At 58.8% G+C, this 22,591-nt stretch overlaps 2 protein-coding genes and 8 pseudogenes across 2 annotated transcripts in view; all 10 read left to right on the top strand.

Annotated features, from left to right (window-relative positions):
• The first annotated feature begins 28 nt into the window (after positions 1-28).
• GLB1 (galactosidase beta 1) overlaps positions 29-22,591 on the top strand; it is a 96,587-nt gene continuing 74,024 nt past the window's right edge. Inside the window, exon 1 of the mRNA XM_064506448.1 lies at positions 29-106. The gene's annotated coding sequence lies outside the window, so the exon portion shown is untranslated. The remainder of the gene's footprint in view (positions 107-22,591) is intronic.
• TMPPE (transmembrane protein with metallophosphoesterase domain) overlaps positions 311-22,591 on the top strand; it is a 34,286-nt gene continuing 12,005 nt past the window's right edge. The window contains exon 1 of the mRNA XM_064506452.1: positions 311-333. The gene's annotated coding sequence lies outside the window, so the exon portion shown is untranslated. The remainder of the gene's footprint in view (positions 334-22,591) is intronic.
• LOC135327670 (5S ribosomal RNA) lies at positions 1,097-1,216 on the top strand (annotated as a pseudogene).
• LOC135327669 (5S ribosomal RNA) lies at positions 4,033-4,152 on the top strand (annotated as a pseudogene).
• LOC135327668 (5S ribosomal RNA) lies at positions 6,971-7,090 on the top strand (annotated as a pseudogene).
• Positions 9,909-10,028, top strand: LOC135327667 (5S ribosomal RNA; annotated as a pseudogene).
• Positions 12,847-12,966, top strand: LOC135327666 (5S ribosomal RNA; annotated as a pseudogene).
• Positions 15,785-15,904, top strand: LOC135327673 (5S ribosomal RNA; annotated as a pseudogene).
• LOC135327672 (5S ribosomal RNA) lies at positions 18,724-18,843 on the top strand (annotated as a pseudogene).
• Positions 21,658-21,777, top strand: LOC112982661 (5S ribosomal RNA; annotated as a pseudogene).

Genomic DNA, 22,591 nt, shown 5'->3' with positions numbered 1-22,591 from the left:
CGGCCCCACGTTCCCCCCCCCCCGCCCCGGCCGCCGGCGTGAGGGCCGCCCTAGCCTGAGCCGCCCGGTGCCGCCTCGTGGCAGAAGCTGAGTGAAGCCAGGCCTGGTGAGCACTGGGGTGCGAGGCTGCCTGGGAATAACAGGTGGTGCGGGAGGCGCTTTGTGCCTCCCTGTTTTTGTTTCTCCCTGCTCCCTCCCTCGCTTGCCCTGGATTTTGTCGGCTTCCCTACAAAGCCTCAGGCGGGAAGTGGAAGCTGGCGGTGCGGCGGCTGCCTTGCAGCTGCTTGCGTCCTGCCAGCGGCACGGTCTGCTGGCGTGATGCAGGCCTGGCAGGTGAGCGGGTGGCTGCGCGAGCAGCAGGCTGTTGCTCTGGGCTTGGGAGAGGGAACGTCAGAGACGTGGAAAGACAGGCTCCCAGCGGGTGCAGGGTAAGGCCTCCGGTGTTGCTCCTGGAAGGGCCCGGCCCCAGGCCACCTTTGGAGGTAGCAGGGTTTGTGAAAGCTAGTAGAGATGTGGAAGTGCCACGTGTGACGGTGTGGTGCTTATCGGCATCTCTTGTGCTGGGCTGCAAACTGAGGGCCTCCTTTTGCACCTGGTTGGCCTGGGAAAGGTGGAGGTGCGAGGAGGCAGCAGGGCCCCTGTGCCCCAGCAAGGCAGCAGGCCAACTTGCTTCTGGCCCTCTGGGGAGCGTGATGCTGGAGCGTTTTGGTGTGGCGAGAGGTGCTGGGAGGCGTGAGCAGGATGAGGCAGGGTGCTGAGCTTGGCAATGGTGTGAGTGCTGGAGGGGAGTGAGGAGGGTTGTGCGTTGTGGGAGGGGGTGCGAGGGTGTGAAGTAATGTGGAGGGCGGAAGTTGTTGAGTGCATGTTTGTTGTCTTGGTGGTGAAGGAGAGTGCCCATGTTGTGCAAGGGTGTTAAAGTGGTCTTTGTAAGGTGTGCGAGGTGTGTGTAGCGGGGACGCGGGGGAAAGTCCTGGGGGAGGGGGAGGGTGTTGTCCCGCAGGGCAGGGCAGGGCAGGGCAGGGCAGCTGTAGCTGTGGTTTGGTCAGCAGGGAGCGCTAGCGTGGTGTTTAAAGGGAGCCCAAAGAGGCCCGGTAGTGCCTACGGCCGACCCAGCCCGAAAGCGCCCGATCCCGTCAGATCTCGGAAGCTAAGCAGGTTGAGGCTCGGTTAGTACTGGGATGGGAGACCGTCCCGGGAATACCGGGTGCTGTAGGCACTTTTCTCTCCCCCTCCTCCTTCCCTTTCGGAGGGGGGGGCGGCTGCTTTACACTTCTTGTTTCGTTCCTTTTCTTTCTTTTCTTTTCTTTTCCCCTCCCTCGTTCAGGTTGTTGCGCACTCCTTCCAAATGCTGGGCAGGGGGAAACCTGCCCGCTAATGCATTTGCTCCCCTGTCTGTGCTGGTCCCCCGTCCAGCTGCAGCACGCTGCGCAGCGCCGTGAGCAGCTGCCTGCCGCCTCGCTTTCCCCTGTGCTCTGCCCCGGGCGCCCGGGAGGGGCTGCGGGGGTCGAGGAGGCGCCGCGCCGGCCGGGGCGGTCAGGCGGCGGCACGGGGCGGAGCAGCCCCGGCGGGGCAGTCAGCTGACGCCGCCGCCGCCTCACGGGACGGCGGGCCGAGGAGCGCCTTGTCCGCCGCTGCTTCCTGCTTTCCCGCTGCCGGCCGTCATGCTGCGGCTGCTGCTGCCGCTGGCCGGCGTGGCGGCGCTCCTGCGGGCCGCGGTGAGTGCCCTCGCCGCCCGCCCAGCGCCCCGGCTCCGCGGCGGGCCCCGGGGACGCCGCTGTGCGGCTCGCGCCTCCCCCCGCGGCCCCTTGGCCGGCGGTCGGGAGCGGCGGGTGGGGGTGGGGTGGGGGAGGCGGGGCGGCCGTTGGGAGCGGCGCCGAGCTCTGAGGGGCGCCGGGGGGGCGCCGCCTCTGCGGGCCTCGTCCCGGGCTTCACCGCCCCCGGAGGAGGAAGGACGCTGACTGCGCTGCCTTTTTTTGGTTTTGTTTTTTTTTTAAATAACGATTAGCTCTGATTCATTACTGATTCCTTAGTGATTTCTGATTCAGGGGTGTTGTGATTTGGGGTGCAGCTGTCTGGCTCTTCCACTGTGCCTAGGTGGAAATTGCCAGGTGCGGCTGCCAAAAGAGGTGCAGGGGGCCCGAAGCATGGTGCAGGCTGCTCTGCCCTCCCGCCCCCCTCCCCTCCCCCCGTGGCTGGGGGTCTCAGCTTAGCTGACTTTCATTTTGGGGCAGGAAGCGCGTAAGCGGAAGGCGCTCCCAGCAAGGAGAGGTGTTGTGCTTCCTTGCTCCTGGAGGTGACTGATTACCTTGGTCGCTGCTTTTTTGGATAGCTCTGCTACCCTGACGTGCCGGCTGCAACGGTTCTGCTAGGTGTACTCCTGCCACCATTTAGACTTTGTTTCTCAAAACATTGTGTTATCGGGCCCAGCTAAGCAACCCTTGCGGCGGGGGGAGGGAAGCAGAGCCGCAGGTACCTGATACCTGCGCTCCGTTAGGTGATCACCCGGGAAACGTACTGTGTCTGTGGTGCGTGCATGGGAGGAGGGAGTTACGCTCTTCCCCTTCTGCCAGGTTTTAGCATCGGCTGTACTGTTGCTTTTTGGTTCGTGTGCCGGCGTCTAGCCAAAGGCCTAGGGAAATCCTTAATCTTTACAAATGCCGTGGGAGCCCTGCTTTGGCGCTTGGGCTTTGAGTTTGAAGCAAACCGTTATTTTGATGCACGTTTCTGATGGAGTAACACAAAGATGGTTAAAGCAATGCAAAAAGTAGCACAGGTCCGGGAGAGACACTTGTGACGTTGGAGAGAGGTAGGGTTATGACTGAGGTGGTGGGTAAGACCAGTGGAAAGCTGATACCGAATTTAGAAGTATTAGAATGGGAGCACTTGGTGAAACTGTTGGATGAGTTAAAAATGGATAAAGTTATAAAGCAAATAGTGAATTTCTGGAATTTGTTGCTGCAGGAGGCTGTAGAAGCAGACCGTATCAACAGGTTCAGAAAAGGATTAGAGAAATTAATGGACGCCAGGTTCATAACTAACGTACTAGAAGTACTAGGCAGGGGTGTGCCCTCTAACGTGCCCAGTGTAACAGCTCTGGCTACTGCAGGGCTATGTGGACCAGAGAGGGTGGCCAGGGTCATATGGTTTCCTTAAATAACGCTTCCTGTTGCTGCTCTTGAGACGGAATATGACCCAGTGTCTAGCGAACCCGTGGACCTGACCCAGTAGGGCATTTCTTGTGTTCTTATCTTCCTAGCTTTATGTATTGTCTGTAAAAGCAAGTATGTAAAATAGTACCTTTTTTTTTTCTTTTTTTGTAAGAATGGCGTTGTAACAGCTAAGCAGGCTTGAGGAGCTGAGACTTTCTCTGTCAACCTATAGCTCCCTGACCAATCAGTGAGAGGTAGAGTCTTGCAAAATCCTGACTTACCCCTTAAAAATATAGCAGGGAACTGTCTTCACCGTGGTGTTTTATGTTCCTTTAAATTAGCTGTTAAATTCCTGCAAACGGAGGGCCTCCTTTTGCACCTGGTTGGCCTGGGAAAGGTGGAGGTGCGAGGAGGCAGCAGGGCCCCTGTGCCCCAGCAAGGCAGCAGGCCAACTTGCTTCTGGCCCTCTGGGGAGCGTGATGCTGGAGCGTTTTGGTGTGGCGAGAGGTGCTGGGAGGCGTGAGCAGGATGAGGCAGGGTGCTGAGCTTGGCAATGGTGTGAGTGCTGGAGGGGAGTGAGGAGGGTTGTGCGTTGTGGGAGGGGGTGCGAGGGTGTGAAGTAATGTGGAGGGCGGAAGTTGTTGAGTGCATGTTTGTTGTCTTGGTGGTGAAGGAGAGTGCCCATGTTGTGCAAGGGTGTTAAAGTGGTCTTTGTAAGGTGTGCGAGGTGTGTGTAGCGGGGACGCGGGGGAAAGTCCTGGGGGAGGGGGAGGGTGTTGTCCCGCAGGGCAGGGCAGGGCAGGGCAGGGCAGCTGTAGCTGTGGTTTGGTCAGCAGGGAGCGCTAGCGTGGTGTTTAAAGGGAGCCCAAAGAGGCCCGGTAGTGCCTACGGCCGACCCAGCCCGAAAGCGCCCGATCCCGTCAGATCTCGGAAGCTAAGCAGGTTGAGGCTCGGTTAGTACTGGGATGGGAGACCGTCCCGGGAATACCGGGTGCTGTAGGCACTTTTCTCTCCCCCTCCTCCTTCCCTTTCGGAGGGGGGGGCGGCTGCTTTACACTTCTTGTTTCGTTCCTTTTCTTTCTTTTCTTTTCTTTTCCCCTCCCTCGTTCAGGTTGTTGCGCACTCCTTCCAAATGCTGGGCAGGGGGAAACCTGCCCGCTAATGCATTTGCTCCCCTGTCTGTGCTGGTCCCCCGTCCAGCTGCAGCACGCTGCGCAGCGCCGTGAGCAGCTGCCTGCCGCCTCGCTTTCCCCTGTGCTCTGCCCCGGGCGCCCGGGAGGGGCTGCGGGGGTCGAGGAGGCGCCGCGCCGGCCGGGGCGGTCAGGCGGCGGCACGGGGCGGAGCAGCCCCGGCGGGGCAGTCAGCTGACGCCGCCGCCGCCTCACGGGACGGCGGGCCGAGGAGCGCCTTGTCCGCCGCTGCTTCCTGCTTTCCCGCTGCCGGCCGTCATGCTGCGGCTGCTGCTGCCGCTGGCCGGCGTGGCGGCGCTCCTGCGGGCCGCGGTGAGTGCCCTCGCCGCCCGCCCAGCGCCCCGGCTCCGCGGCGGGCCCCGGGGACGCCGCTGTGCGGCTCGCGCCTCCCCCCGCGGCCCCTTGGCCGGCGGTCGGGAGCGGCGGGTGGGGGTGGGGTGGGGGAGGCGGGGCGGCCGTTGGGAGCGGCGCCGAGCTCTGAGGGGCGCCGGGGGGGCGCCGCCTCTGCGGGCCTCGTCCCGGGCTTCACCGCCCCCGGAGGAGGAAGGACGCTGACTGCGCTGCCTTTTTTTGGTTTTGTTTTTTTTTTTTAAATAACGATTAGCTCTGATTCATTACTGATTCCTTAGTGATTTCTGATTCAGGGGTGTTGTGATTTGGGGTGCAGCTGTCTGGCTCTTCCACTGTGCCTAGGTGGAAATTGCCAGGTGCGGCTGCCAAAAGAGGTGCAGGGGGCCCGAAGCATGGTGCAGGCTGCTCTGCCCTCCCGCCCCCCTCCCCTCCCCCCGTGGCTGGGGGTCTCAGCTTAGCTGACTTTCATTTTGGGGCAGGAAGCGCGTAAGCGGAAGGCGCTCCCAGCAAGGAGAGGTGTTGTGCTTCCTTGCTCCTGGAGGTGACTGATTACCTTGGTCGCTGCTTTTTTGGATAGCTCTGCTACCCTGACGTGCCGGCTGCAACGGTTCTGCTAGGTGTACTCCTGCCACCATTTAGACTTTGTTTCTCAAAACATTGTGTTATCGGGCCCAGCTAAGCAACCCTTGCGGCGGGGGGAGGGAAGCAGAGCCGCAGGTACCTGATACCTGCGCTCCGTTAGGTGATCACCCGGGAAACGTACTGTGTCTGTGGTGCGTGCATGGGAGGAGGGAGTTACGCTCTTCCCCTTCTGCCAGGTTTTAGCATCGGCTGTACTGTTGCTTTTTGGTTCGTGTGCCGGCGTCTAGCCAAAGGCCTAGGGAAATCCTTAATCTTTACAAATGCCGTGGGAGCCCTGCTTTGGCGCTTGGGCTTTGAGTTTGAAGCAAACCGTTATTTTGATGCACGTTTCTGATGGAGTAACACAAAGATGGTTAAAGCAATGCAAAAAGTAGCACAGGTCCGGGAGAGACACTTGTGACGTTGGAGAGAGGTAGGGTTATGACTGAGGTGGTGGGTAAGACCAGTGGAAAGCTGATACCGAATTTAGAAGTATTAGAATGGGAGCACTTGGTGAAACTGTTGGATGAGTTAAAAATGGATAAAGTTATAAAGCAAATAGTGAATTTCTGGAATTTGTTGCTGCAGGAGGCTGTAGAAGCAGACCGTATCAACAGGTTCAGAAAAGGATTAGAGAAATTAATGGACGCCAGGTTCATAACTAACGTACTAGAAGTACTAGGCAGGGGTGTGCCCTCTAACGTGCCCAGTGTAACAGCTCTGGCTACTGCAGGGCTATGTGGACCAGAGAGGGTGGCCAGGGTCATATGGTTTCCTTAAATAACGCTTCCTGTTGCTGCTCTTGAGACGGAATATGACCCAGTGTCTAGCGAACCCGTGGACCTGACCCAGTAGGGCATTTCTTGTGTTCTTATCTTCCTAGCTTTATGTATTGTCTGTAAAAGCAAGTATGTAAAATAGTACCTTTTTTTTTTCTTTTTTTGTAAGAATGACGTTGTAACAGCTAAGCAGGCTTGAGGAGCTGAGACTTTCTCTGTCAACCTATAGCTCCCTGACCAATCAGTGAGAGGTAGAGTCTTGCAAAATCCTGACTTACCCCTTAAAAATATAGCAGGGAACTGTCTTCACCGTGGTGTTTTATGTTCCTTTAAATTAGCTGTTAAATTCCTGCAAACGGAGGGCCTCCTTTTGCACCTGGTTGGCCTGGGAAAGGTGGAGGTGCGAGGAGGCAGCAGGGCCCCTGTGCCCCAGCAAGGCAGCAGGCCAACTTGCTTCTGGCCCTCTGGGGAGCGTGATGCTGGAGCGTTTTGGTGTGGCGAGAGGTGCTGGGAGGCGTGAGCAGGATGAGGCAGGGTGCTGAGCTTGGCAATGGTGTGAGTGCTGGAGGGGAGTGAGGAGGGTTGTGCGTTGTGGGAGGGGGTGCGAGGGTGTGAAGTAATGTGGAGGGCGGAAGTTGTTGAGTGCATGTTTGTTGTCTTGGTGGTGAAGGAGAGTGCCCATGTTGTGCAAGGGTGTTAAAGTGGTCTTTGTAAGGTGTGCGAGGTGTGTGTAGCGGGGACGCGGGGGAAAGTCCTGGGGGAGGGGGAGGGTGTTGTCCCGCAGGGCAGGGCAGGGCAGGGCAGGGCAGCTGTAGCTGTGGTTTGGTCAGCAGGGAGCGCTAGCGTGGTGTTTAAAGGGAGCCCAAAGAGGCCCGGTAGTGCCTACGGCCGACCCAGCCCGAAAGCGCCCGATCCCGTCAGATCTCGGAAGCTAAGCAGGTTGAGGCTCGGTTAGTACTGGGATGGGAGACCGTCCCGGGAATACCGGGTGCTGTAGGCACTTTTCTCTCCCCCTCCTCCTTCCCTTTCGGAGGGGGGGGCGGCTGCTTTACACTTCTTGTTTCGTTCCTTTTCTTTCTTTTCTTTTCTTTTCCCCTCCCTCGTTCAGGTTGTTGCGCACTCCTTCCAAATGCTGGGCAGGGGGAAACCTGCCCGCTAATGCATTTGCTCCCCTGTCTGTGCTGGTCCCCCGTCCAGCTGCAGCACGCTGCGCAGCGCCGTGAGCAGCTGCCTGCCGCCTCGCTTTCCCCTGTGCTCTGCCCCGGGCGCCCGGGAGGGGCTGCGGGGGTCGAGGAGGCGCCGCGCCGGCCGGGGCGGTCAGGCGGCGGCACGGGGCGGAGCAGCCCCGGCGGGGCAGTCAGCTGACGCCGCCGCCGCCTCACGGGACGGCGGGCCGAGGAGCGCCTTGTCCGCCGCTGCTTCCTGCTTTCCCGCTGCCGGCCGTCATGCTGCGGCTGCTGCTGCCGCTGGCCGGCGTGGCGGCGCTCCTGCGGGCCGCGGTGAGTGCCCTCGCCGCCCGCCCAGCGCCCCGGCTCCGCGGCGGGCCCCGGGGACGCCGCTGTGCGGCTCGCGCCTCCCCCCGCGGCCCCTTGGCCGGCGGTCGGGAGCGGCGGGTGGGGGTGGGGTGGGGGAGGCGGGGCGGCCGTTGGGAGCGGCGCCGAGCTCTGAGGGGCGCCGGGGGGGCGCCGCCTCTGCGGGCCTCGTCCCGGGCTTCACCGCCCCCGGAGGAGGAAGGACGCTGACTGCGCTGCCTTTTTTTGGTTTTGTTTTTTTTTTTAAATAACGATTAGCTCTGATTCATTACTGATTCCTTAGTGATTTCTGATTCAGGGGTGTTGTGATTTGGGGTGCAGCTGTCTGGCTCTTCCACTGTGCCTAGGTGGAAATTGCCAGGTGCGGCTGCCAAAAGAGGTGCAGGGGGCCCGAAGCATGGTGCAGGCTGCTCTGCCCTCCCGCCCCCCTCCCCTCCCCCCGTGGCTGGGGGTCTCAGCTTAGCTGACTTTCATTTTGGGGCAGGAAGCGCGTAAGCGGAAGGCGCTCCCAGCAAGGAGAGGTGTTGTGCTTCCTTGCTCCTGGAGGTGACTGATTACCTTGGTCGCTGCTTTTTTGGATAGCTCTGCTACCCTGACGTGCCGGCTGCAACGGTTCTGCTAGGTGTACTCCTGCCACCATTTAGACTTTGTTTCTCAAAACATTGTGTTATCGGGCCCAGCTAAGCAACCCTTGCGGCGGGGGGAGGGAAGCAGAGCCGCAGGTACCTGATACCTGCGCTCCGTTAGGTGATCACCCGGGAAACGTACTGTGTCTGTGGTGCGTGCATGGGAGGAGGGAGTTACGCTCTTCCCCTTCTGCCAGGTTTTAGCATCGGCTGTACTGTTGCTTTTTGGTTCGTGTGCCGGCGTCTAGCCAAAGGCCTAGGGAAATCCTTAATCTTTACAAATGCCGTGGGAGCCCTGCTTTGGCGCTTGGGCTTTGAGTTTGAAGCAAACCGTTATTTTGATGCACGTTTCTGATGGAGTAACACAAAGATGGTTAAAGCAATGCAAAAAGTAGCACAGGTCCGGGAGAGACACTTGTGACGTTGGAGAGAGGTAGGGTTATGACTGAGGTGGTGGGTAAGACCAGTGGAAAGCTGATACCGAATTTAGAAGTATTAGAATGGGAGCACTTGGTGAAACTGTTGGATGAGTTAAAAATGGATAAAGTTATAAAGCAAATAGTGAATTTCTGGAATTTGTTGCTGCAGGAGGCTGTAGAAGCAGACCGTATCAACAGGTTCAGAAAAGGATTAGAGAAATTTATGAACCTGGCATCCATTATTAACGTACTAGAAGTACTAGGCAGGGGTGTGCCCTCTAACGTGCCCAGTGTAACAGCTCTGGCTACTGCAGGGCTATGTGGACCAGAGAGGGTGGCCAGGGTCATATGGTTTCCTTAAATAACGCTTCCTGTTGCTGCTCTTGAGACGGAATATGACCCAGTGTCTAGCGAACCCGTGGACCTGACCCAGTAGGGCATTTCTTGTGTTCTTATCTTCCTAGCTTTATGTATTGTCTGTAAAAGCAAGTATGTAAAATAGTACCTTTTTTTTTTTCTTTTTTTGTAAGAATGACGTTGTAACAGCTAAGCAGGCTTGAGGAGCTGAGACTTTCTCTGTCAACCTATAGCTCCCTGACCAATCAGTGAGAGGTAGAGTCTTGCAAAATCCTGACTTACCCCTTAAAAATATAGCAGGGAACTGTCTTCACCGTGGTGTTTTATGTTCCTTTAAATTAGCTGTTAAATTCCTGCAAACGGAGGGCCTCCTTTTGCACCTGGTTGGCCTGGGAAAGGTGGAGGTGCGAGGAGGCAGCAGGGCCCCTGTGCCCCAGCAAGGCAGCAGGCCAACTTGCTTCTGGCCCTCTGGGGAGCGTGATGCTGGAGCGTTTTGGTGTGGCGAGAGGTGCTGGGAGGCGTGAGCAGGATGAGGCAGGGTGCTGAGCTTGGCAATGGTGTGAGTGCTGGAGGGGAGTGAGGAGGGTTGTGCGTTGTGGGAGGGGGTGCGAGGGTGTGAAGTAATGTGGAGGGCGGAAGTTGTTGAGTGCATGTTTGTTGTCTTGGTGGTGAAGGAGAGTGCCCATGTTGTGCAAGGGTGTTAAAGTGGTCTTTGTAAGGTGTGCGAGGTGTGTGTAGCGGGGACGCGGGGGAAAGTCCTGGGGGAGGGGGAGGGTGTTGTCCCGCAGGGCAGGGCAGGGCAGGGCAGGGCAGCTGTAGCTGTGGTTTGGTCAGCAGGGAGCGCTAGCGTGGTGTTTAAAGGGAGCCCAAAGAGGCCCGGTAGTGCCTACGGCCGACCCAGCCCGAAAGCGCCCGATCCCGTCAGATCTCGGAAGCTAAGCAGGTTGAGGCTCGGTTAGTACTGGGATGGGAGACCGTCCCGGGAATACCGGGTGCTGTAGGCACTTTTCTCTCCCCCTCCTCCTTCCCTTTCGGAGGGGGGGCGGCTGCTTTACACTTCTTGTTTTGTTCCTTTTCTTTTCTTTTCTTTTCTTTTCCCCTCCCTCGTTCAGGTTGTTGCGCACTCCTTCCAAATGCTGGGCAGGGGGAAACCTGCCCGCTAATGCATTTGCTCCCCTGTCTGTGCTGGTCCCCCGTCCAGCTGCAGCACGCTGCGCAGCGCCGTGAGCAGCTGCCTGCCGCCTCGCTTTCCCCTGTGCTCTGCCCCGGGCGCCCGGGAGGGGCTGCGGGGGTCGAGGAGGCGCCGCGCCGGCCGGGGCGGTCAGGCGGCGGCACGGGGCGGAGCAGCCCCGGCGGGGCAGTCAGCTGACGCCGCCGCCGCCTCACGGGACGGCGGGCCGAGGAGCGCCTTGTCCGCCGCTGCTTCCTGCTTTCCCGCTGCCGGCCGTCATGCTGCGGCTGCTGCTGCCGCTGGCCGGCGTGGCGGCGCTCCTGCGGGCCGCGGTGAGTGCCCTCGCCGCCCGCCCAGCGCCCCGGCTCCGCGGCGGGCCCCGGGGACGCCGCTGTGCGGCTCGCGCCTCCCCCCGCGGCCCCTTGGCCGGCGGTCGGGAGCGGCGGGTGGGGGTGGGGTGGGGGAGGCGGGGCGGCCGTTGGGAGCGGCGCCGAGCTCTGAGGGGCGCCGGGGGGGCGCCGCCTCTGCGGGCCTCGTCCCGGGCTTCACCGCCCCCGGAGGAGGAAGGACGCTGACTGCGCTGCCTTTTTTTGGTTTTGTTTTTTTTTTTAAATAACGATTAGCTCTGATTCATTACTGATTCCTTAGTGATTTCTGATTCAGGGGTGTTGTGATTTGGGGTGCAGCTGTCTGGCTCTTCCACTGTGCCTAGGTGGAAATTGCCAGGTGCGGCTGCCAAAAGAGGTGCAGGGGGCCCGAAGCATGGTGCAGGCTGCTCTGCCCTCCCGCCCCCCTCCCCTCCCCCCGTGGCTGGGGGTCTCAGCTTAGCTGACTTTCATTTTGGGGCAGGAAGCGCGTAAGCGGAAGGCGCTCCCAGCAAGGAGAGGTGTTGTGCTTCCTTGCTCCTGGAGGTGACTGATTACCTTGGTCGCTGCTTTTTTGGATAGCTCTGCTACCCTGACGTGCCGGCTGCAACGGTTCTGCTAGGTGTACTCCTGCCACCATTTAGACTTTGTTTCTCAAAACATTGTGTTATCGGGCCCAGCTAAGCAACCCTTGCGGCGGGGGGAGGGAAGCAGAGCCGCAGGTACCTGATACCTGCGCTCCGTTAGGTGATCACCCGGGAAACGTACTGTGTCTGTGGTGCGTGCATGGGAGGAGGGAGTTACGCTCTTCCCCTTCTGCCAGGTTTTAGCATCGGCTGTACTGTTGCTTTTTGGTTCGTGTGCCGGCGTCTAGCCAAAGGCCTAGGGAAATCCTTAATCTTTACAAATGCCGTGGGAGCCCTGCTTTGGCGCTTGGGCTTTGAGTTTGAAGCAAACCGTTATTTTGATGCACGTTTCTGATGGAGTAACACAAAGATGGTTAAAGCAATGCAAAAAGTAGCACAGGTCCGGGAGAGACACTTGTGACGTTGGAGAGAGGTAGGGTTATGACTGAGGTGGTGGGTAAGACCAGTGGAAAGCTGATACCGAATTTAGAAGTATTAGAATGGGAGCACTTGGTGAAACTGTTGGATGAGTTAAAAATGGATAAAGTTATAAAGCAAATAGTGAATTTCTGGAATTTGTTGCTGCAGGAGGCTGTAGAAGCAGACCGTATCAACAGGTTCAGAAAAGGATTAGAGAAATTAATGGACGCCAGGTTCATAACTAACGTACTAGAAGTACTAGGCAGGGGTGTGCCCTCTAACGTGCCCAGTGTAACAGCTCTGGCTACTGCAGGGCTATGTGGACCAGAGAGGGTGGCCAGGGTCATATGGTTTCCTTAAATAACGCTTCCTGTTGCTGCTCTTGAGACGGAATATGACCCAGTGTCTAGCGAACCCGTGGACCTGACCCAGTAGGGCATTTCTTGTGTTCTTATCTTCCTAGCTTTATGTATTGTCTGTAAAAGCAAGTATGTAAAATAGTACCTTTTTTTTTTTCTTTTTTTGTAAGAATGGCGTTGTAACAGCTAAGCAGGCTTGAGGAGCTGAGACTTTCTCTGTCAACCTATAGCTCCCTGACCAATCAGTGAGAGGTAGAGTCTTGCAAAATCCTGACTTACCCCTTAAAAATATAGCAGGGAACTGTCTTCACCGTGGTGTTTTATGTTCCTTTAAATTAGCTGTTAAATTCCTGCAAACGGAGGGCCTCCTTTTGCACCTGGTTGGCCTGGGAAAGGTGGAGGTGCGAGGAGGCAGCAGGGCCCCTGTGCCCCAGCAAGGCAGCAGGCCAACTTGCTTCTGGCCCTCTGGGGAGCGTGATGCTGGAGCGTTTTGGTGTGGCGAGAGGTGCTGGGAGGCGTGAGCAGGATGAGGCAGGGTGCTGAGCTTGGCAATGGTGTGAGTGCTGGAGGGGAGTGAGGAGGGTTGTGCGTTGTGGGAGGGGGTGCGAGGGTGTGAAGTAATGTGGAGGGCGGAAGTTGTTGAGTGCATGTTTGTTGTCTTGGTGGTGAAGGAGAGTGCCCATGTTGTGCAAGGGTGTTAAAGTGGTCTTTGTAAGGTGTGCGAGGTGTGTGTAGCGGGGACGCGGGGGAAAGTCCTGGGGGAGGGGGAGGGTGTTGTCCCGCAGGGCAGGGCAGGGCAGGGCAGGGCAGCTGTAGCTGTGGTTTGGTCAGCAGGGAGCGCTAGCGTGGTGTTTAAAGGGAGCCCAAAGAGGCCCGGTAGTGCCTACGGCCGACCCAGCCCGAAAGCGCCCGATCCCGTCAGATCTCGGAAGCTAAGCAGGTTGAGGCTCGGTTAGTACTGGGATGGGAGACCGTCCCGGGAATACCGGGTGCTGTAGGCACTTTTCTCTCCCCCTCCTCCTTCCCTTTCGGAGGGGGGGGCGGCTGCTTTACACTTCTTGTTTCGTTCCTTTTCTTTCTTTTCTTTTCTTTTCCCCTCCCTCGTTCAGGTTGTTGCGCACTCCTTCCAAATGCTGGGCAGGGGGAAACCTGCCCGCTAATGCATTTGCTCCCCTGTCTGTGCTGGTCCCCCGTCCAGCTGCAGCACGCTGCGCAGCGCCGTGAGCAGCTGCCTGCCGCCTCGCTTTCCCCTGTGCTCTGCCCCGGGCGCCCGGGAGGGGCTGCGGGGGTCGAGGAGGCGCCGCGCCGGCCGGGGCGGTCAGGCGGCGGCACGGGGCGGAGCAGCCCCGGCGGGGCAGTCAGCTGACGCCGCCGCCGCCTCACGGGACGGCGGGCCGAGGAGCGCCTTGTCCGCCGCTGCTTCCTGCTTTCCCGCTGCCGGCCGTCATGCTGCGGCTGCTGCTGCCGCTGGCCGGCGTGGCGGCGCTCCTGCGGGCCGCGGTGAGTGCCCTCGCCGCCCGCCCAGCGCCCCGGCTCCGCGGCGGGCCCCGGGGACGCCGCTGTGCGGCTCGCGCCTCCCCCCGCGGCCCCTTGGCCGGCGGTCGGGAGCGGCGGGTGGGGGTGGGGTGGGGGAGGCGGGGCGGCCGTTGGGAGCGGCGCCGAGCTCTGAGGGGCGCCGGGGGGGCGCCGCCTCTGCGGGCCTCGTCCCGGGCTTCACCGCCCCCGGAGGAGGAAGGACGCTGACTGCGCTGCCTTTTTTTGGTTTTGTTTTTTTTTTAAAATAACGATTAGCTCTGATTCATTACTGATTCCTTAGTGATTTCTGATTCAGGGGTGTTGTGATTTGGGGTGCAGCTGTCTGGCTCTTCCACTGTGCCTAGGTGGAAATTGCCAGGTGCGGCTGCCAAAAGAGGTGCAGGGGGCCCGAAGCATGGTGCAGGCTGCTCTGCCCTCCCGCCCCCCTCCCCTCCCCCCGTGGCTGGGGGTCTCAGCTTAGCTGACTTTCATTTTGGGGCAGGAAGCGCGTAAGCGGAAGGCGCTCCCAGCAAGGAGAGGTGTTGTGCTTCCTTGCTCCTGGAGGTGACTGATTACCTTGGTCGCTGCTTTTTTGGATAGCTCTGCTACCCTGACGTGCCGGCTGCAACGGTTCTGCTAGGTGTACTCCTGCCACCATTTAGACTTTGTTTCTCAAAACATTGTGTTATCGGGCCCAGCTAAGCAACCCTTGCGGCGGGGGGAGGGAAGCAGAGCCGCAGGTACCTGATACCTGCGCTCCGTTAGGTGATCACCCGGGAAACGTACTGTGTCTGTGGTGCGTGCATGGGAGGAGGGAGTTACGCTCTTCCCCTTCTGCCAGGTTTTAGCATCGGCTGTACTGTTGCTTTTTGGTTCGTGTGCCGGCGTCTAGCCAAAGGCCTAGGGAAATCCTTAATCTTTACAAATGCCGTGGGAGCCCTGCTTTGGCGCTTGGGCTTTGAGTTTGAAGCAAACCGTTATTTTGATGCACGTTTCTGATGGAGTAACACAAAGATGGTTAAAGCAATGCAAAAAGTAGCACAGGTCCGGGAGAGACACTTGTGACGTTGGAGAGAGGTAGGGTTATGACTGAGGTGGTGGGTAAGACCAGTGGAAAGCTGATACCGAATTTAGAAGTATTAGAATGGGAGCACTTGGTGAAACTGTTGGATGAGTTAAAAATGGATAAAGTTATAAAGCAAATAGTGAATTTCTGGAATTTGTTGCTGCAGGAGGCTGTAGAAGCAGACCGTATCAACAGGTTCAGAAAAGGATTAGAGAAATTAATGGACGCCAGGTTCATAACTAACGTACTAGAAGTACTAGGCAGGGGTGTGCCCTCTAACGTGCCCAGTGTAACAGCTCTGGCTACTGCAGGGCTATGTGGACCAGAGAGGGTGGCCAGGGTCATATGGTTTCCTTAAATAACGCTTCCTGTTGCTGCTCTTGAGACGGAATATGACCCAGTGTCTAGCGAACCCGTGGACCTGACCCAGTAGGGCATTTCTTGTGTTCTTATCTTCCTAGCTTTATGTATTGTCTGTAAAAGCAAGTATGTAAAATAGTACCTTTTTTTTTTTCTTTTTTTGTAAGAATGACGTTGTAACAGCTAAGCAGGCTTGAGGAGCTGAGACTTTCTCTGTCAACCTATAGCTCCCTGACCAATCAGTGAGAGGTAGAGTCTTGCAAAATCCTGACTTACCCCTTAAAAATATAGCAGGGAACTGTCTTCACCGTGGTGTTTTATGTTCCTTTAAATTAGCTGTTAAATTCCTGCAAACGGAGGGCCTCCTTTTGCACCTGGTTGGCCTGGGAAAGGTGGAGGTGCGAGGAGGCAGCAGGGCCCCTGTGCCCCAGCAAGGCAGCAGGCCAACTTGCTTCTGGCCCTCTGGGGAGCGTGATGCTGGAGCGTTTTGGTGTGGCGAGAGGTGCTGGGAGGCGTGAGCAGGATGAGGCAGGGTGCTGAGCTTGGCAATGGTGTGAGTGCTGGAGGGGAGTGAGGAGGGTTGTGCGTTGTGGGAGGGGGTGCGAGGGTGTGAAGTAATGTGGAGGGCGGAAGTTGTTGAGTGCATGTTTGTTGTCTTGGTGGTGAAGGAGAGTGCCCATGTTGTGCAAGGGTGTTAAAGTGGTCTTTGTAAGGTGTGCGAGGTGTGTGTAGCGGGGACGCGGGGGAAAGTCCTGGGGGAGGGGGAGGGTGTTGTCCCGCAGGGCAGGGCAGGGCAGGGCAGGGCAGCTGTAGCTGTGGTTTGGTCAGCAGGGAGCGCTAGCGTGGTGTTTAAAGGGAGCCCAAAGAGGCCCGGTAGTGCCTACGGCCGACCCAGCCCGAAAGCGCCCGATCCCGTCAGATCTCGGAAGCTAAGCAGGTTGAGGCTCGGTTAGTACTGGGATGGGAGACCGTCCCGGGAATACCGGGTGCTGTAGGCACTTTTCTCTCCCCCTCCTCCTTCCCTTTCGGAGGGGGGGGCGGCTGCTTTACACTTCTTGTTTCGTTCCTTTTCTTTCTTTTCTTTTCTTTTCCCCTCCCTCGTTCAGGTTGTTGCGCACTCCTTCCAAATGCTGGGCAGGGGGAAACCTGCCCGCTAATGCATTTGCTCCCCTGTCTGTGCTGGTCCCCCGTCCAGCTGCAGCACGCTGCGCAGCGCCGTGAGCAGCTGCCTGCCGCCTCGCTTTCCCCTGTGCTCTGCCCCGGGCGCCCGGGAGGGGCTGCGGGGGTCGAGGAGGCGCCGCGCCGGCCGGGGCGGTCAGGCGGCGGCACGGGGCGGAGCAGCCCCGGCGGGGCAGTCAGCTGACGCCGCCGCCGCCTCACGGGACGGCGGGCCGAGGAGCGCCTTGTCCGCCGCTGCTTCCTGCTTTCCCGCTGCCGGCCGTCATGCTGCGGCTGCTGCTGCCGCTGGCCGGCGTGGCGGCGCTCCTGCGGGCCGCGGTGAGTGCCCTCGCCGCCCGCCCAGCGCCCCGGCTCCGCGGCGGGCCCCGGGGACGCCGCTGTGCGGCTCGCGCCTCCCCCCGCGGCCCCTTGGCCGGCGGTCGGGAGCGGCGGGTGGGGGTGGGGTGGGGGAGGCGGGGCGGCCGTTGGGAGCGGCGCCGAGCTCTGAGGGGCGCCGGGGGGGCGCCGCCTCTGCGGGCCTCGTCCCGGGCTTCACCGCCCCCGGAGGAGGAAGGACGCTGACTGCGCTGCCTTTTTTTGGTTTTGTTTTTTTTTTTTAAATAACGATTAGCTCTGATTCATTACTGATTCCTTAGTGATTTCTGATTCAGGGGTGTTGTGATTTGGGGTGCAGCTGTCTGGCTCTTCCACTGTGCCTAGGTGGAAATTGCCAGGTGCGGCTGCCAAAAGAGGTGCAGGGGGCCCGAAGCATGGTGCAGGCTGCTCTGCCCTCCCGCCCCCCTCCCCTCCCCCCGTGGCTGGGGGTCTCAGCTTAGCTGACTTTCATTTTGGGGCAGGAAGCGCGTAAGCGGAAGGCGCTCCCAGCAAGGAGAGGTGTTGTGCTTCCTTGCTCCTGGAGGTGACTGATTACCTTGGTCGCTGCTTTTTTGGATAGCTCTGCTACCCTGACGTGCCGGCTGCAACGGTTCTGCTAGGTGTACTCCTGCCACCATTTAGACTTTGTTTCTCAAAACATTGTGTTATCGGGCCCAGCTAAGCAACCCTTGCGGCGGGGGGAGGGAAGCAGAGCCGCAGGTACCTGATACCTGCGCTCCGTTAGGTGATCACCCGGGAAACGTACTGTGTCTGTGGTGCGTGCATGGGAGGAGGGAGTTACGCTCTTCCCCTTCTGCCAGGTTTTAGCATCGGCTGTACTGTTGCTTTTTGGTTCGTGTGCCGGCGTCTAGCCAAAGGCCTAGGGAAATCCTTAATCTTTACAAATGCCGTGGGAGCCCTGCTTTGGCGCTTGGGCTTTGAGTTTGAAGCAAACCGTTATTTTGATGCACGTTTCTGATGGAGTAACACAAAGATGGTTAAAGCAATGCAAAAAGTAGCACAGGTCCGGGAGAGACACTTGTGACGTTGGAGAGAGGTAGGGTTATGACTGAGGTGGTGGGTAAGACCAGTGGAAAGCTGATACCGAATTTAGAAGTATTAGAATGGGAGCACTTGGTGAAACTGTTGGATGAGTTAAAAATGGATAAAGTTATAAAGCAAATAGTGAATTTCTGGAATTTGTTGCTGCAGGAGGCTGTAGAAGCAGACCGTATCAACAGGTTCAGAAAAGGATTAGAGAAATTAATGGACGCCAGGTTCATAACTAACGTACTAGAAGTACTAGGCAGGGGTGTGCCCTCTAACGTGCCCAGTGTAACAGCTCTGGCTACTGCAGGGCTATGTGGACCAGAGAGGGTGGCCAGGGTCATATGGTTTCCTTAAATAACGCTTCCTGTTGCTGCTCTTGAGACGGAATATGACCCAGTGTCTAGCGAACCCGTGGACCTGACCCAGTAGGGCATTTCTTGTGTTCTTATCTTCCTAGCTTTATGTATTGTCTGTAAAAGCAAGTATGTAAAATAGTACCTTTTTTTTTTTCTTTTTTTGTAAGAATGGCGTTGTAACAGCTAAGCAGGCTTGAGGAGCTGAGACTTTCTCTGTCAACCTATAGCTCCCTGACCAATCAGTGAGAGGTAGAGTCTTGCAAAATCCTGACTTACCCCTTAAAAATATAGCAGGGAACTGTCTTCACCGTGGTGTTTTATGTTCCTTTAAATTAGCTGTTAAATTCCTGCAAACGGAGGGCCTCCTTTTGCACCTGGTTGGCCTGGGAAAGGTGGAGGTGCGAGGAGGCAGCAGGGCCCCTGTGCCCCAGCAAGGCAGCAGGCCAACTTGCTTCTGGCCCTCTGGGGAGCGTGATGCTGGAGCGTTTTGGTGTGGCGAGAGGTGCTGGGAGGCGTGAGCAGGATGAGGCAGGGTGCTGAGCTTGGCAATGGTGTGAGTGCTGGAGGGGAGTGAGGAGGGTTGTGCGTTGTGGGAGGGGGTGCGAGGGTGTGAAGTAATGTGGAGGGCGGAAGTTGTTGAGTGCATGTTTGTTGTCTTGGTGGTGAAGGAGAGTGCCCATGTTGTGCAAGGGTGTTAAAGTGGTCTTTGTAAGGTGTGCGAGGTGTGTGTAGCGGGGACGCGGGGGAAAGTCCTGGGGGAGGGGGAGGGTGTTGTCCCGCAGGGCAGGGCAGGGCAGGGCAGGGCAGCTGTAGCTGTGGTTTGGTCAGCAGGGAGCGCTAGCGTGGTGTTTAAAGGGAGCCCAAAGAGGCCCGGTAGTGCCTACGGCCGACCCAGCCCGAAAGCGCCCGATCCCGTCAGATCTCGGAAGCTAAGCAGGTTGAGGCTCGGTTAGTACTGGGATGGGAGACCGTCCCGGGAATACCGGGTGCTGTAGGCACTTTTCTCTCCCCCTCCTCCTTCCCTTTCGGAGGGGGGGCGGCTGCTTTACACTTCTTGTTTTGTTCCTTTTCTTTTCTTTTCTTTTCTTTTCCCCTCCCTCGTTCAGGTTGTTGCGCACTCCTTCCAAATGCTGGGCAGGGGGAAACCTGCCCGCTAATGCATTTGCTCCCCTGTCTGTGCTGGTCCCCCGTCCAGCTGCAGCACGCTGCGCAGCGCCGTGAGCAGCTGCCTGCCGCCTCGCTTTCCCCTGTGCTCTGCCCCGGGCGCCCGGGAGGGGCTGCGGGGGTCGAGGAGGCGCCGCGCCGGCCGGGGCGGTCAGGCGGCGGCACGGGGCGGAGCAGCCCCGGCGGGGCAGTCAGCTGACGCCGCCGCCGCCTCACGGGACGGCGGGCCGAGGAGCGCCTTGTCCGCCGCTGCTTCCTGCTTTCCCGCTGCCGGCCGTCATGCTGCGGCTGCTGCTGCCGCTGGCCGGCGTGGCGGCGCTCCTGCGGGCCGCGGTGAGTGCCCTCGCCGCCCGCCCAGCGCCCCGGCTCCGCGGCGGGCCCCGGGGACGCCGCTGTGCGGCTCGCGCCTCCCCCCGCGGCCCCTTGGCCGGCGGTCGGGAGCGGCGGGTGGGGGTGGGGTGGGGGAGGCGGGGCGGCCGTTGGGAGCGGCGCCGAGCTCTGAGGGGCGCCGGGGGGGCGCCGCCTCTGCGGGCCTCGTCCCGGGCTTCACCGCCCCCGGAGGAGGAAGGACGCTGACTGCGCTGCCTTTTTTTGGTTTTGTTTTTTTTTTTAAATAACGATTAGCTCTGATTCATTACTGATTCCTTAGTGATTTCTGATTCAGGGGTGTTGTGATTTGGGGTGCAGCTGTCTGGCTCTTCCACTGTGCCTAGGTGGAAATTGCCAGGTGCGGCTGCCAAAAGAGGTGCAGGGGGCCCGAAGCATGGTGCAGGCTGCTCTGCCCTCCCGCCCCCCTCCCCTCCCCCCGTGGCTGGGGGTCTCAGCTTAGCTGACTTTCATTTTGGGGCAGGAAGCGCGTAAGCGGAAGGCGCTCCCAGCAAGGAGAGGTGTTGTGCTTCCTTGCTCCTGGAGGTGACTGATTACCTTGGTCGCTGCTTTTTTGGATAGCTCTGCTACCCTGACGTGCCGGCTGCAACGGTTCTGCTAGGTGTACTCCTGCCACCATTTAGACTTTGTTTCTCAAAACATTGTGTTATCGGGCCCAGCTAAGCAACCCTTGCGGCGGGGGGAGGGAAGCAGAGCCGCAGGTACCTGATACCTGCGCTCCGTTAGGTGATCACCCGGGAAACGTACTGTGTCTGTGGTGCGTGCATGGGAGGAGGGAGTTACGCTCTTCCCCTTCTGCCAGGTTTTAGCATCGGCTGTACTGTTGCTTTTTGGTTCGTGTGCCGGCGTCTAGCCAAAGGCCTAGGGAAATCCTTAATCTTTACAAATGCCGTGGGAGCCCTGCTTTGGCGCTTGGGCTTTGAGTTTGAAGCAAACCGTTATTTTGATGCACGTTTCTGATGGAGTAACACAAAGATGGTTAAAGCAATGCAAAAAGTAGCACAGGTCCGGGAGAGACACTTGTGACGTTGGAGAGAGGTAGGGTTATGACTGAGGTGGTGGGTAAGACCAGTGGAAAGCTGATACCGAATTTAGAAGTATTAGAATGGGAGCACTTGGTGAAACTGTTGGATGAGTTAAAAATGGATAAAGTTATAAAGCAAATAGTGAATTTCTGGAATTTGTTGCTGCAGGAGGCTGTAGAAGCAGACCGTATCAACAGGTTCAGAAAAGGATTAGAGAAATTAATGGACGCCAGGTTCATAACTAACGTACTAGAAGTACTAGGCAGGGGTGTGCCCTCTAACGTGCCCAGTGTAACAGCTCTGGCTACTGCAGGGCTATGTGGACCAGAGAGGGTGGCCAGGGTCATATGGTTTCCTTAAATAACGCTTCCTGTTGCTGCTCTTGAGACGGAATATGACCCAGTGTCTAGCGAACCCGTGGACCTGACCCAGTAGGGCATTTCTTGTGTTCTTATCTTCCTAGCTTTATGTATTGTCTGTAAAAGCAAGTATGTAAAATAGTACCTTTTTTTTTTTTCTTTTTTTGTAAGAATGGCGTTGTAACAGCTAAGCAGGCTTGAGGAGCTGAGACTTTCTCTGTCAACCTATAGCTCCCTGACCAATCAGTGAGAGGTAGAGTCTTGCAAAATCCTGACTTACCCCTTAAAAATATAGCAGGGAACTGTCTTCACCGTGGTGTTTTATGTTCCTTTAAATTAGCTGTTAAATTCCTGCAAACGGAGGGCCTCCTTTTGCACCTGGTTGGCCTGGGAAAGGTGGAGGTGCGAGGAGGCAGCAGGGCCCCTGTGCCCCAGCAAGGCAGCAGGCCAACTTGCTTCTGGCCCTCTGGGGAGCGTGATGCTGGAGCGTTTTGGTGTGGCGAGAGGTGCTGGGAGGCGTGAGCAGGATGAGGCAGGGTGCTGAGCTTGGCAATGGTGTGAGTGCTGGAGGGGAGTGAGGAGGGTTGTGCGTTGTGGGAGGGGGTGCGAGGGTGTGAAGTAATGTGGAGGGCGGAAGTTGTTGAGTGCATGTTTGTTGTCTTGGTGGTGAAGGAGAGTGCCCATGTTGTGCAAGGGTGTTAAAGTGGTCTTTGTAAGGTGTGCGAGGTGTGTGTAGCGGGGACGCGGGGGAAAGTCCTGGGGGAGGGGGAGGGTGTTGTCCCGCAGGGCAGGGCAGGGCAGGGCAGCTGTAGCTGTGGTTTGGTCAGCAGGGAGCGCTAGCGTGGTGTTTAAAGGGAGCCCAAAGAGGCCCGGTAGTGCCTACGGCCGACCCAGCCCGAAAGCGCCCGATCCCGTCAGATCTCGGAAGCTAAGCAGGTTGAGGCTCGGTTAGTACTGGGATGGGAGACCGTCCCGGGAATACCGGGTGCTGTAGGCACTTTTCTCTCCCCCTCCTCCTTCCCTTTCGGAGGGGGGGGCGGCTGCTTTACACTTCTTGTTTCGTTCCTTTTCTTTTCTTTTCTTTTCTTTTCCCCTCCCTCGTTCAGGTTGTTGCGCACTCCTTCCAAATGCTGGGCAGGGGGAAACCTGCCCGCTAATGCATTTGCTCCCCTGTCTGTGCTGGTCCCCCGTCCAGCTGCAGCACGCTGCGCAGCGCCGTGAGCAGCTGCCTGCCGCCTCGCTTTCCCCTGTGCTCTGCCCCGGGCGCCCGGGAGGGGCTGCGGGGGTCGAGGAGGCGCCGCGCCGGCCGGGGCGGTCAGGCGGCGGCACGGGGCGGAGCAGCCCCGGCGGGGCAGTCAGCTGACGCCGCCGCCGCCTCACGGGACGGCGGGCCGAGGAGCGCCTTGTCCGCCGCTGCTTCCTGCTTTCCCGCTGCCGGCCGTCATGCTGCGGCTGCTGCTGCCGCTGGCCGGCGTGGCGGCGCTCCTGCGGGCCGCGGTGAGTGCCCTCGCCGCCCGCCCAGCGCCCCGGCTCCGCGGCGGGCCCCGGGGACGCCGCTGTGCGGCTCGCGCCTCCCCCCGCGGCCCCTTGGCCGGCGGTCGGGAGCGGCGGGTGGGGGTGGGGTGGGGGAGGCGGGGCGGCCGTTGGGAGCGGCGCCGAGCTCTGAGGGGCGCCGGGGGGGCGCCGCCTCTGCGGGCCTCGTCCCGGGCTTCACCGCCCCCGGAGGAGGAAGGACGCTGACTGCGCTGCCTTTTTTTGGTTTTGTTTTTTTTTTTAAATAACGATTAGCTCTGATTCATTACTGATTCCTT

The sequence above is a fragment of the Dromaius novaehollandiae genome, chromosome 2 (assembly GCF_036370855.1).
Source record: "Dromaius novaehollandiae isolate bDroNov1 chromosome 2, bDroNov1.hap1, whole genome shotgun sequence".
NCBI classification, from domain to species: Eukaryota; Metazoa; Chordata; class Aves; order Casuariiformes; family Dromaiidae; genus Dromaius; species Dromaius novaehollandiae.
Note: the sequence above shows the minus strand (reverse complement) of the source record. Positions and strands in the feature narration are given on the sequence as shown.